The 13,764-nt window shown below is 42.5% G+C and overlaps 1 protein-coding gene across 2 annotated transcripts in view; it reads left to right on the top strand.

Moving 5' to 3' along the window:
• Nucleotides 1-13,764, top strand: part of Tsc22d1 (TSC22 domain family member 1) — a 106,721-nt gene that overhangs the window by 73,959 nt on the left and 18,998 nt on the right. Inside the window, exon 1 of one of the 2 annotated variants that reach the window (XM_059273307.1) lies at nucleotides 2,227-2,351. The exons of the other annotated variant lie outside the window; for it this stretch is intronic. The gene's annotated coding sequence lies outside the window, so the exon portion shown is untranslated. Of the gene's footprint in view, nucleotides 1-2,226; nucleotides 2,352-13,764 lie in introns of those variants that run through there. 2 annotated transcript variants of the gene reach the window in all.

Raw genomic sequence — 13,764 nt, 5'->3', positions numbered from 1 at the left:
GGAATGCAGAGTGAAAACAGAATCGCACCCACGTTGCCTGTGGAGTATCTACAGTATAGGTCTGTTGGGATGAATAACAACTCTCACCTTGGATGAGGGAGAGTCAGCTCTGGGAATAGTGTTTGGAATGGCAGGAACTTCTGGCAGAGAGGCTCAGCTGGTCTTAGCTCCTGAAAAAAGCTCCCTTCAGCAAGGAACTTCACTTGTGGTCCCAAGATGAGCCTGAATTGCCGATTGGGACAGTCAGCACGGCAGGGCACGCGTTGCAGGCAGAGTTACGCGTTTTCTGCCCAGAGATACACAGAAGCCATTATTATACATGAGGACTGTCTGGTATTTCAAGAATAAACAAAGGATTCTTACATTTTTCAGCGATAGTATTTTTATGCTCCATCTGAGAAAATACATATAATCTTAACCTTTTTTTACATTGATCAGTTGATGAGGATTAATTTCTTAGTAAGATATATTTAAGAAAATATTAAGGTATTGATTTTTGTGATTATTAAATATTAAATTATTGCATTTTCCATTGGCTATATTTTTTTAAAATTAAAGATTGTATTTGAGCATAAGACTTCTATTTGCTTTGTGAGTGTTTCCTTTAGTGGGTGTCACTGTATGTAGTCTAGGCTGGCCTAGAACTTATGATCCTTCTGCCTCAACCTTCCAAGTGTTGGGACTATAGGTGTGTAGTACCCAGCTCAGGCATTTATTCATAATTGATGTGTCAGGTTGTGCAGTTTCTGGGTACTCTTGATCCCTTTTCCTTTGTAATAATAGAGTCTGTGGCAAGGAGATAGCTCAGAGCTTGCTAATAGACACCAGAACCCGTGTTCGGCTTCCCTGCACCCACTGGAAAGCTGAGGAGGCAGTGCTCGTCTGTAACCTGGGTACCCGGGAAGGGGGGTGGAGACAGCCAGATCCAGTGAGCTCCAGGCTCAGTACCCTGTCTCCACAAATGAAGATGGAGAGTGGTGGGCAAACGGGTAGTGTTGATGTCTGCTCTCCCCGTAACACACACAGGGTGAGTGTGCCTGTGTGTACAGTGCACACACATACCGCACATACACAAAATTAAAAAATAAAAGTAAAACATAGAGCACATGATCGTTATTTCTGTAAATTGGCAATTTTTAGATGAAAATCAACGAAAGAAAGTCAACTTTAGTAGTTACTACACATTATGTTACAAGTTTCTATTTTGCCCACTGATGTAGAACTAATGCCTCTGTTTTCTAATCATTGTGAGGTCGTTTTGGGCCTTGGGTTCTTGGAAATAAGTTGCCCATGTGACTTTCCAGTTTGCCTTCTGTAATTGCTGAGGTGGGAAGTTGGGTAGACATCAATGCCCGCTTTCCTGTTGTATCACAGTGCAGCTGAGTGTGGGAAGCTTGGAATCTGTTTGCCCTGAAGTTCGGATAGAATATTAATTTTCGATGATTTATGATCTGTGCTTTGGTGGCAGTTGCCAGTCAGCTGCTAATGTGGGGTCCTCGGTCCTTTTCCTTCCTCCCCTCATCTCCTCCCTCCTTCCCTCCTCTCCTCCACCCCTCCCTCTTCCCCTCCCTCCTTCCCTCCTCTCCTCCCTCCTTCCCCGTTACCCCATCTCTTCCGTCTCCAGTCCTTTTGTTGTTATTTATTGCAGGTTTCCCTCTCAACTGTACAAATGTGTTTCAGAGCCCGGGGAAGCCCCCACAGAACTGTGGTCTTGGGTTCGGCAGATATGGTCAACAGAGATGATAACAGTTGTTAACTTCAGAATAATGTTATAACTAAAGGAAACACACACATACACACAAAAGCAAGTGACAGAAGCCTTACACTCAAAGACCATCTTTAATTTAAAAAAAAATAGCCAATGGAAAATGTAATAGTTCAATATTTAATAACTAAAACTAACATAATAAACCAACATTTTATATTGTTTTTATATCTAAAAAAGAGATCATGTGCTCTATTTTACTTTCATATTTTAATTTTGTGTGTGTGTAGGTGTGTGTGTGTGTGTATTGTACGTGTAGGTACACTGTCACCTGTGTGTGTCTCCTGTGCCCCCTTTAAACCCTTGAAATATGCCAAATCACTGCATCCTGTATTAATGGCATTTTTATTCTCTCTGTAGCAATGTGCCATCGTAAATAAATTAGGTCGCTTTTCCTTTAAGTAGAAACTGCCTTGAGGGACAGATGGAACTTGAGAACCTTTATCTGAAGCACTTGTGGGTCCCCCAGGAGTGTCAGTTGGGCTTGGGTGGGGGGGTGAGGGAGAGGCAGGCTTGGAGGACGGCCACCATTGTGTCCACCCATGAAACCTGGACCTTGATCTAGCGATAAAAGCGCTCTGAGGCCGTGAGTACTAACTGGGGCTCTAACAAGGGAGGACATGGCTCTCCCCTCCCCCACACTGACTCTTACCTGGAGAGGCAGTTGGCTTCTGCCCATCTTGGAGGCTGGCATTAAGGCTGGTTCAGCCATTTTGTTTGATTTTTCCTAGTTAGGAAATCTCGAGAGCTGCTTTTAAGTTAGTTGGAGGGCCGTGTGGCGATCGTGACAGGAGGAATCTCTTGCTTCAGCTGACAGATGAATTGTATGAGATGCTTTTTTAAACCCTAGCATAATGGTACATGCCAGGGAGTGATTCCAACACCTTGGAAGCAGAGGCGGAGGGGTAGAGGAATTGAGGATGGGTAGAGTCCCCAGCTGGCCAGTGCTGTGTAGTGAGACCCTTTCGTCCCTCCCTCCCTCCCTCCCTCCCTTCCCACCTTCCCTCCTTGTTCGTTAAAGACAGGGTCTCTCACTGTGTAGCTCTCCTCATGTAGACCAGACTGACCTCAGACTTAGAGGTCCACTCACTTCCACATCCCCTAGTGCTTTGACTAAAGGTATGTACCACCACAGCGCTGTGACACCCTATCTTCAGAAAAAAGGAAAAGAGATTGAGTTGAAAGACATGATGAGCTCTTAGACTTGATATCCCAGTGGAAACCATTCTGAGTTAACACTAACTGATTTAGAGATTTTTTTTCTTTCATTAACATTTTTTGAGGATTTCTTACACGAGTAGTGTATTTACATAAGAGGTTTGTACTGAGCCTTTTTGTCAGAACATATTAGCTTAACTTAGCCATATTTGGATAATAATGATGTCAGCTATTTTTTATATATAATTTATTATTTTTTAAATTTTTATATGCATTGGTGTTTTGTGCACATTTGGGTCTGTGTGAGGGAGTCAAATCCCCTGGAACCGGAGTTACAGACAGTTGTGAACTGCCATGTGGGTGCTGGGAATTGAACCCAAGTTCTCTGGAAGAGCAGCCAGTGCTCTTAACCACTGAGCCACCACCCCAGCCTGATGTCAGCTATTCTTACTACGTCTAGAAATAGGTGCTTCAACAGGCTTGTTATTTGGAAATGTTCAAGGTTTTTGTGAATGCTTTGAGAGGTCGCTGGTTTCGTTATCAACTTACATACTTACATACGCAACATGTAGCCTTCCATAAGGACAGTGTTTTTGGATCCAACCACTCTCCCATCAGAAATGTCTCAGAAGGAAGCAGTTAATGTCTGTACTGCAGGGCACAGATTTTTTTTTTTCTCATCACTGTTCCCTAAACAGTAGAGTCTCACAACTATTCACATATCATTTTCAGTGGGTTAGGTGGCTACATAATCTAGAGTTGGCTTAAAGTATATGGAAGGTAATACACAGAGTGTGTACATATGCGTCACTGTTGTATATAAGGGGCTAGAGTGTTTTGTGGTTTGGCATCTGCTAGAGAGTGGGGTATCCTAGAACCAGTATGGCAAAGATAGCGAGGACTGGTAATAAACAGTGTACTGTCTCTATCGTTTTAACACATTTGAATGTTGACAGATGTACTTGTCTAAGTCTATACTTCTAGATGAATTTAAAACACTCCAAAGTAGTTTTATCTTAATTCTTCAGACTAAGAATTCATCAGGATAGGCATGGTGGCTGCCATCCCAGCAGTTAGGAAGTTGAGGCAGGAGGATCGGGGTTTAAGATCATCTTCAGCTATATATCAAGTTCAAGGCCAACCTGGACTATGAGACCTTGTCTTACCAACAGCAACAAAAAAGCATCAGTTTTAGTAAAGATACATATTACATCATATCTGAAGTTGCCAATGCAAAAATGTCTGCTTGGTAACATCGTAGAGACAGATGAAAAGGTTGTTTTCTTAATTTAGATTTTCCTTGTCGTTCTTAGCATGCAACTAGGATTTAAGATATTAAAAAACTGTTGTGAGAACTTTCATTACGTACTTACTGTGCAGGGTGGGCGTAGCTCACATTTGGAGGTCAGAGGATAAGTTAAAGGAGTCAGTTCTCTCTTTCCACCATGTTGGTTTGGGGGCTTGGGCTCAAGTTGTGACGTTTGGTGGAAGTGCCTTTACCCGCTGAGGCCTCTCACTGGTCCTGTGGTCACTTTAAAGGACACTTTTGTTATACCTAGTAGAGCTTATGAGTCACAAATATATATATGACACATAGCACTATGGGTGGCATGGAACTCATTCTAACTAGCTTCTGCACCCCCTGTTTTATAATGTGACTTCTGATCATTGACATTTGAAGTAACTTAATATTTTACAAGTTCTTTTACTCTCGTTTGGACCATTCATAACTCATGAGCTAGAGAGGGCAAAGATTTTTATCCTGATTTTGGAAGTGGAGACATTCAAGTCAAGAAACTTACATATGGAGGCTTCTTAGACAAGTTCCTAGTCTTGCACATTTTGTGTTTCGTAGTATATACAAAGTATATTCAATAAATATTCAGTGAATCAATTAGAATAAAAATTCTAAAGTAACATTTTCATTAAAGATTTAATGAGAATTTACTTAATGGGACCTTTAGAATTTGTAAGAAATTCTAAAAGTCTCTAGCAAATATCTACCCAAGACATTGGATGAAGGATAAAAAATTGTATGTATATATCAGATATTTGTGATTGTAATGCATATAATTCATGTCAATTTATACCAGTACATTCAAGGTATGTGGTATAGTGGATTACGTACACATATCTATGTTTTAAACTGAAATCTTTTCTTCTTTGGGTGTTTTAAATCTCAGAGTACAACTGAGTAAAATACTTTCACAGCAGAATGTAGCTCATGTTGCAGGGATGGAGAAACTTAAGGGAAGCTGATTTTTGTCTGATTTTTAATCAAGAAGTTTGGAAGGCCGAGCTGGACGCTTTAGAGGAGCTTCAGACCTGATGCTTGATGGGCACAGTGGTGCTCAGAGCAGATCAGCCTTTACATGGCTGTTTCTTGAAAGTTCGCCAGCTTTACACACAGGTGTGTTTGCTTATGGAATTCACACTTATTACTGATACCCAGAGTTCTCCCAAGTCATTTGGTAGGTTATCTGGGCATCTTAATTTAGAGAAAAGGATTGCCAGAGGAGTCATTTGTGTAACCACAGTCCCTGGTAAAATGTTGTCCTGTGCTTTTTTCTGTTTGAAGGCAATCCCCCTGGAGTTGCAGGCTTTGGGCTGTTAACACAAACTTCACAAAGTCACACAATTAAATGTGTTAACGTGTTTGGAAAATGAGTTGGAATGGTAGAAGTAGACAAAAAAGCTCAAAGCAGATTTCTGGCCCCTCCTTCAGGGTGGATCAAACTGCATACTTGTTCTGAAGTACTTAAACAGTTACAAAGTCATCCTTGGCTGCCTGCTTAGCTAAAGTTTAGCGGGTAACTATGGCTCCTCATAGTCTTAGATGTTTAGATGTTTGTTGCGTGTATGCGTGGGAGAGAGGGAAAGAGACATAAGATATGCCGTTGGTGATGAGTGCTTGGACCAGAAAGCAGGGTGAGAAATGCTGAGTCCCAGGGAGAGAGGAACTTTCTCCAGGCGTGAGACAAGGGGGTGGCCAGTGTGTGTTAAGGAGCTTCTTTCAATGGCACTGTAGAGCAGAAAAATGTAATAATCTCTCTTCACTTCTCTCCGACAAACAGCGAAGAGAAACACTTGGAAATGATCAACAGAAAGGGTGCTAATTATTAGGCTGTCAGACTGACATGCAGCATGTTAAAGGGAACGGGGACGGACCTGAGACAGAGACAGGAAGCTCGCAGGATCAGACTGAGCCGCATTCGGCTACTTGATCTACAGTTAATTGGTTTGATGTCATGTCAGCCTCCTACGTTTCTGTAACTGGTAGCTCGTGTTCTCAAAGGATCCACTGCTAACCTCAGCATGTCCAAGGAGGCTCCATCGTCTACTGCTTTCTAAAGAATTCATTATTGTAACTGGTACTCTGAAAATGTCAGAGGTTCTGTAATGAATAAAAATTCATTATTTTAGATCCAATGCTTTTATGGCAATTTGATATCAAGAAATCAAGAAGATTTTTTTTTTGAGAGTTTGGACTAACTACAATCTAATTATGAAATAGTAAAGATCCTCTCGGAATTCTCCTTCATAGTTTAACATTGGTCTGGTGGTGATGCCTGGTGGATGGTGATATTGTGGTGGCTGTTTTAACTGTCAGAGAGGATGAGACACCAAGTTGCTGCTTTGTTTAAAGAAATTTTAGTTTGACCCCAAATTATTCCATTAAACAAAACATTAATAACAACAAATTTAATGAATGTTGGTGAACCTCAACACCAATACTTAATGTTTTAAAAAAAAGTTATCTTGATTAATGTTTTTTTATATATTAAACAAATGAGCTCAGAGGTTGTAATTTTGACTGTGTTCCACAAGGTGGCAGGGTTGTATGTTTGTAGATTCCCTTTGCTTCAATGCACAGCAAGTTTTTCTATGTGGTTAAATGTTAAACATTTTATATACCAGAATTTAAAATTTTAACTTTAATGATGGAATATTTTCTAAACTGCATTCCATGCTTTCCTGGTGTGTTAAGCAGTAAAATGTAGCTGGCTGTTCCCAGTGACCCTCTAGACAGCCGTGACTGGTAGACTGAGGACCAAGATGGAGCAGTAGATAGGGGTGGATGGAAGGGATAGAGAGGCCCTGGCAAGGAAGCGGGCCTTGGCTTTTAAACACTGCCGGATACCAGTTTGCTTCTTGTTTGTCTGCATTTGTTTTCCTGGTAACGATGAAGTGAATCATGAAGGGTTCTGGTGGGACTGTTTTCTGCAAAATTGAGTAGCACATGATGGCAGGCCAACCTGCCTTCTCTCAAGGGTATTGTGACATTGGTTGTTTGAGGGGCGGAAGCACTATGAAGTCTTGCATTTTCTGCATCGCAGGCTACCCTGGTGAAGTGGCGCACTGTGGTTTGCAGAGAAGCATCCTATAGATATGTGGTCTAATAATCTAAAGCACCGTTAAGAGAGCTTTCCTGTAACTCTTGAGTGTCTAGACAGTACACAGATTGTATGGAGGGGATGATATTGATTGCAGGGCTGTGGCTGGTCCTGACTTGGCCAATCCATCAGCTGTTCAAAGCAGTTTGAGCTTCTGGTGACCTGGCACTGGGTAAGTCTTCCACATTTTCACACCAGTGTTTACCAACGCTTTGCTCTTACATGTGTCCAGGTCTGTGTGGCTTTGCAAGTCTGTTAGGATAGCCAAGTTGTCTACTGACCTGGTTTCCTCCATTGGTTATTTACATGTTTTCCCAATCTTAAAAATGTAAGGTTTAGAATTTAGTGGGCCAAGTTGAAGAACACATCAGTGTGCTTCAGTGCTGAGAGCGCTAAGGTACTGATTCAAGGCCATCCCGGGCTTTTCTGTGTCTATGAGATGTGCCAACACTTGGGCCCTGGTGTGGATTTTACATAATGGCTACAGTGGTCATCAGGTCATCAGAGTTTTCCCAGGGCTGCCCTGTGCCCTTGGGGTGACAGGCAATTTTCACAAGCACTCCAGAGTGGTCCTTACTGATGAGCTCCACTTTGCTGAAGTGGACACATGAACCTCTCTTCCCAGCTCTCCCCAGTAGTTGAACTTTCTTAACCTTATGATAGATAAGTATGCAGATATGATAGGTAAATGTTGAAAATATATGGATAACTTTCTTACCTTGTACCTATGGAATGTATACATTTTCCTTCTGGCCAGGTATTGTGTGCCTTAAGTAACTGGCCCACTGCTTTAGTGTATTATATAATATAGTTATTCTTAAAGACTTAGCCTAGAACCCTGGGGCCGTAGGACAGAACTTCGTGTAACTATATATTCTGAAACTAACTCAGAAAAATTAGATGCAGGAGCATAGTTTGTGTTAAGAATGTGTTATCTGCTGGGCAGTGGTGGCACACACCTTTAATCTCAGCCCTCAGGAGGCAGAGGCAGGCAGATTTCATGAGTTTGAGGCCAGCCTGGTCTACAGAGCTAGTTCCAGGACAGCCAGGAGAGAAACCCTGTCTCAAAAACAACAACAATAACAAAGAATGTGTTATCTGAAGATGTAGCTCATCTGAAATATCAAGAAATCTGAACATTCTAAAATAGAACCTTATTAAAAGGACTCAATGAATTAGCCTAACATAAGTATTTTTGTTATTTTAAATATAGCTTAAGGGGCTGGAGAGATGGCTCAGTGGTTAAGAGCACTGGACTCTTACAGGGGACCCAGGTTCAATTCCCAGCACCCACATGGCAGCTCACAACTGCCTGTAACTCCAGTTCCCAGAGATCTGACACCTTCCCACCAATGCACATAAAATAAATTTTAAAATAAATAAAAATAAATATAGTTTAAGATCTACTTACCTCTTGTTTTTATGAAGGAAAAAATTGTAAAATGCTTTCTTGCTGAATTTCTATTAAAGAGGTTGAGCTGGGGGCAGCTTGTTACAGACCGTGGGTCCTGGGCTAAAGACTGGAGGTTTGTCCTGTAGCCCCCAGGCACTGTGGGGTTGGCACCCTGCATCTACCTAGAGAGCATGGGATGATGTGGCTGTGTTGATCTAGAAGGTAGAAGGCTCGTCAGGGTGGACTGACCAGTTGAGGTTAAGAAAAAGAATGTTAAGTAAAATAAAATTTCCTTCTTTCTTTCTTTTTTTTTCTTGTTTGTTTTTTGTTTTGGTCAGGAACAGAAAACTTACGCAGAAGCCAGTTTGGTGATTGTCTCCTTCACTGTGTAGAAATCTTTTAAAGTCCACCGAGCAGACTTTGGCTCGTGTTCTGTACCAGCTTCTTTCAGAAAGCGCTAACTCTTTTCAGAAAGCACTCTCCTAGTCTTGTATCCTGAAGTGTGTTCCCTGTGCTTTTGTCTAACAGAATCAGAGTTCCAAGTCATCCATGGAAGTCATTTATCAATTTTGAATTGATTTTTCTGCATGGACTTAGAGTTAGGGGTGGCTTTCATTCTTTCAGAAGTGGATATCCTGTTTCCCCTAAAATCTTATGTTAAAAGCTCCATCTTTTCTCCAATATATGCTTTTGACAGCTGTGCCAACAACTAGTTAGCTGTAGCTGCCGCCACCTAATTGACGCTGTAACTGTTTCTTCAAAAGGCCGTTCCATCTTTCTACCAAGTCAGCTACTCCAGGATGGTGGGGAACATGGTAAGACCAGTGGATTCCAGGATCGTGGGCCCACGCTCACGTTTCTCTGGTTGTGAAGGGAGTTCCCGGGTCTGAAGCATTAATATACTGTGTGGATACCATGACAGTGGACAGGCGTTCTGTAAGTCTGCGATGGTGGTTTGGGCAGGAGCATTATGTGCAGGCAAGGCAAAGCCATAACCAGAATAAGTATGTACTCCAGTCAGGGCAAAGCATTGTCCTTTCCAGGGAGGAAGTGGCCCAGTGTTGTCCTTCACTGGTTTGCGTATGTTGATCTCTGCATCCCCAGAATGAAGCCACCCTGGTCGTGGGATATGTGATCTTACTGTTTTCTTGAAATTCGTTTCCTGGTACTTCACTGAATTTTTGTGTGTCATTGTTCATCTAGATTATTAGTGTATCGTGGTTTTTTGTTGTTGTTGTGTGGTGTGGTGTGTGTGTGTGTGTGTGTGTGTGTGTGTGTGTGTGTCTCCCCTTATCTGCTTTTGATAGCAGAATAATGGTGGCTTCATAGAACCAGCTTGGTAGTGTTCCTTCCCTTCCTACATTATGGAACAGTTTGAAGATCATCACAGTTAGCTCTTGGTTTATTAAAAGTTTGGTAGAATTCAGAAGTGAGTCCATCCGATCCTGGACTGTCTTTACTGGGAGACTTATTACTATTCCAGTATCATTGTTTGTTATGGATCTCTTTAACTTGTTGATATGATCTTGATTTATTTTTTGGTAGGATATATAATTTTTCTAGATTTTCCAGTTTTTTTAAATTAACTTTTCAGAATACTAATGTTCATCTGCATTCCACTTGAATCTATTGGAATTGTATCTCAGCTTTTATTAATTTGGGTCTTGTCTTTCTTGTTTAGTTTGGATAAGAGTTTGTTAATTTTGTTTATGTTTTAAAGAACCAACTCTGTTTCATTAACTTCTGCCTCTGTTGTTTCCTTCTGTCCACTTGTTCTTGTTTCTAAGACCTCAAGGCCCATCCTTGTTTACTGGAGATCTCTCCAGTTATTTAAAAAATACTACACGTTCGCGCGCGCGCGCACACACATGGCATGGCATACACGTGGAAGTCAGCGTAACTGACTTGCTGCGTTCTGTCTCCTTCCACCACGTCAGTTTCCGGGGTCAAACTGAGGTCATCAGGCTCCACAGCAAGTGCCAGCACCTGCTGAGCCGTCTCCCTGGCTTCTGATTTTTTAATGTAAGCACTTAGAGCTATGATATTTCATCTTGGGACTGCCTTAGCTGCATGCCAAAGGTTCTGCTAAATTATATTTTCATTCTCACTTGATTATAAGAATTTTTAAAACTCCTCTTTGATTTAATGACTGGTTCAGACTATATTGTTCAAAGCAGTAATATGGGAAGTAATTGGAAGATGTGCTTGTCTGTACATATAAACATGCATGTGTGTTTATCTGCAGACTCATTCATGTGCATGCACCACACACACACACACACACACACACACACACACACACACACACACACACACCTCCCTCTTTTCCTTCATGTTCTCTAAATAATATTCCTTAGCTGACTTCTGTCGTGCTTGCCTTGGAATGACCTTATTTCTCTATCAATTTTAGAAGGCAACTTCTCTGGATATAACTGTTTTGCCTGAAAGTTATTCACTTTCAGAACTTGAACTAGAGCTCCATGCTCTCCTGAGTGTTAGGTTTCTGTTGAGAATCCGATTTTATTTTGATATGTTTGCTTTCCCAAGTAAGTTGTGTGGCTTTGTTTTATTTTTTTCTTAGTGTTTCTGAGCAATTTCCTCAACCCTATGGGCCTGTCCTGCTACAACACTGTTTCTTAGTTTTGTGCTTTTGGAATCTTGACTGGTGTGTGATGGAGAGGCTCATCTTTGGTCACGTCTGTTTGGAATTCTAAATTCCTCTGGAGCTTAGGTGCCTGTTCTTTTTGCAGAATTCAGAAATGCCTGTAATTGTATTGGATGGAGTTCTGTGACTTCAGTTTTTCTCCCAGCTTCTTGTTCTGTCCCAGGGACTCTCCTCACAGCGTTCTTGGGATCTGTGATCACGCCCTCTTCAGTAGTGATGTGTGAGTGAAGTGTTTGCTCAATCTTGCCCTCCAGACCTGATAACCTTTTTCTATTGGTTGACCTGTTGGATTTTATTTGATTCGTTGAATTTTTTCATTTCACCTTTTTTTTTTTTCTTCTTTTTTTTCCTCCTTAAAAATCTCAGATTCTTGGCCGAATTTGTGTTCCATGTTGCTGACTTCTTAAATCCATAAACTGCTGCTTTTTCTCATCCATTTTACCACTTTCTCATCTGTGGTGCTGGCTTTCTTCTCTAGGTCCCGGAATGAAGACCTTACTTTATTTTTCTCATTTGTATGTTTGGGGGTGGGCATTCCTCATTTTTACAAATAAAATTTTGAAATCTTCATGCTCCTCCATTTTACTCATTTCTGTGTCTTTGGATTCAGTAGCTGGGGCTCTCCTAGAGGAGTCCCATTTCTCTGCTGGTTTATACTGTGTATGTTCCGTTCTGTGGTTTGTACATGTGTTGGTGCAGGTGGCTCTGTGTTATTTGGGGCTCTGATGGACAGTTCACTCTTGCTGGTGAACCCCAGTACCACCCAGAGAGGGGCAAGCGGACTGCTGTACCACCACCAAACGGAGCAAGGTACAGAATCGCCTAGGACTGATTACAGCCTGCTAATCATTACCAGTGAAAACCACAAAAGCAACATGATGTGGCTGAGAAGGTAAAAACGATCCAGGGAACTCAGATATGAGGACTCTGAGTGGGAAGGAAGTGAAATAGAGAAAGAGGGTGGGGTCAGGTTGTTGGGAAGAAGGAGAGCAGAGGAGAATGCTGCAAAGTGCAACAGACAACGCGTGAGAGAAATAAGATGGCCCGATAGTGCAAAAATACAGAAACAAAATTAGATGAATACAGGAAGAAGAGCAGAAAGTCTAACCGCGAGGCTTTCGTAAGAAAATCAGCACAGTAAAAGCACTGTGTAATGGGGGAAGGGTTAGTCACCCTTAGCTTTGCTGTATGTGGGCTGGGCAGATTCTCTCAGGGTCGGCTAGTGCTGTGGCTGTGAGGTGTCTCCCAAAGGTACAGGGGGTGGGAGAGACAAGCATGGCGTCAAGGTCTGCCCACAGACCTGCCTGGGTACATCTTGAAAGTCAAAGCATACTTAGCCCTAATAACCCTGCTGGAGAGATGCAGCTGTGTGTCAGCATGCCCCTGGAGCCTCCGAGTTCTCACAGCAGGGAGGTGCCTTCAGAGGTTGACCTACCCACCCACCTCAGGCACAGGACTGTCCCCAGCACCCCAGCTGTTCTCAGTTTTAAGTTCTGCCCCCTCTGAAGGAGGGTGACGCTCCCTTTCCCTGGACACTTTGCTGCCCGTGCCAAGCTTCTGCCTTTGGTGTGGCGATGTCAGACCTTCTCACCCCCACAGCTGCCTCTCCTAGTGGTCTCTCCTGCTGTAGCAGGAATCTTAAAAGTTCTTATTAATAAAATCAAACCTGAGCCAGGTATTGGGGTGAATGCTGGTAGATCAGATGCAGAACAAGCCACAGCTACCTCACCTGGCCAACTTCTCAGCTGATCTTCTTTCCTCAGACTGGAAGCCTCTGAGTCCTCATCCAGAATGAATCTCAGCTGAACTGTGCTGTTCCAAAGCCTGAAACCTTAACCAGCCAAATGCTTCTGGTTCCTGGTCTTCACGCCTTATAAACCTTTCTGCTTTCTACCACCCACTCCCTGGGATTAAAGGCTGCTTTCTGGGATTAAAGGTGTGAGTCACCATGCCTGGCCGTTTCCAATGTGGCCTTGAACTCACAGAGATCCAGAGGGATTTCTACCTCTGGAATGCTAGGATTAAAGGCATGAGTGCCACCATTTTCTAGCCTCTGTATCTAGTGGCTGTTCTGTCTCTGACCCCAGATAAGTTTATTAGGGTACACAATATTTTGGGGAACACAATACCACCACATCCTGCTGTGGTTGTAGGGCTTAATTCTGGGTTCCTGACTTATGATCATTCATGTTCTTGGGCCCCAGGGAGGTTCCATTATGTGTTGCCTCTCCAGATGGTTACAGCCAGAGCCCTCTGATCACAGAGTAGCAAAGTGGATTCCTGTCCTCTGCGGACTTGTCCTCCAGAGGAGACACTGTCTCACTAATGCCTGAACTGGACTTAAAGTTTTGGAGAGCTGCTGGCCATACGGCCCTTCTGTTTTTCAGAG

The sequence above is a fragment of the Peromyscus eremicus genome, chromosome 9, assembly GCF_949786415.1.
Source record: "Peromyscus eremicus chromosome 9, PerEre_H2_v1, whole genome shotgun sequence".
NCBI lineage: Eukaryota > Metazoa > Chordata > Mammalia > Rodentia > Cricetidae > Peromyscus > Peromyscus eremicus.
Note: the sequence above shows the minus strand (reverse complement) of the source record. Positions and strands in the feature narration are given on the sequence as shown.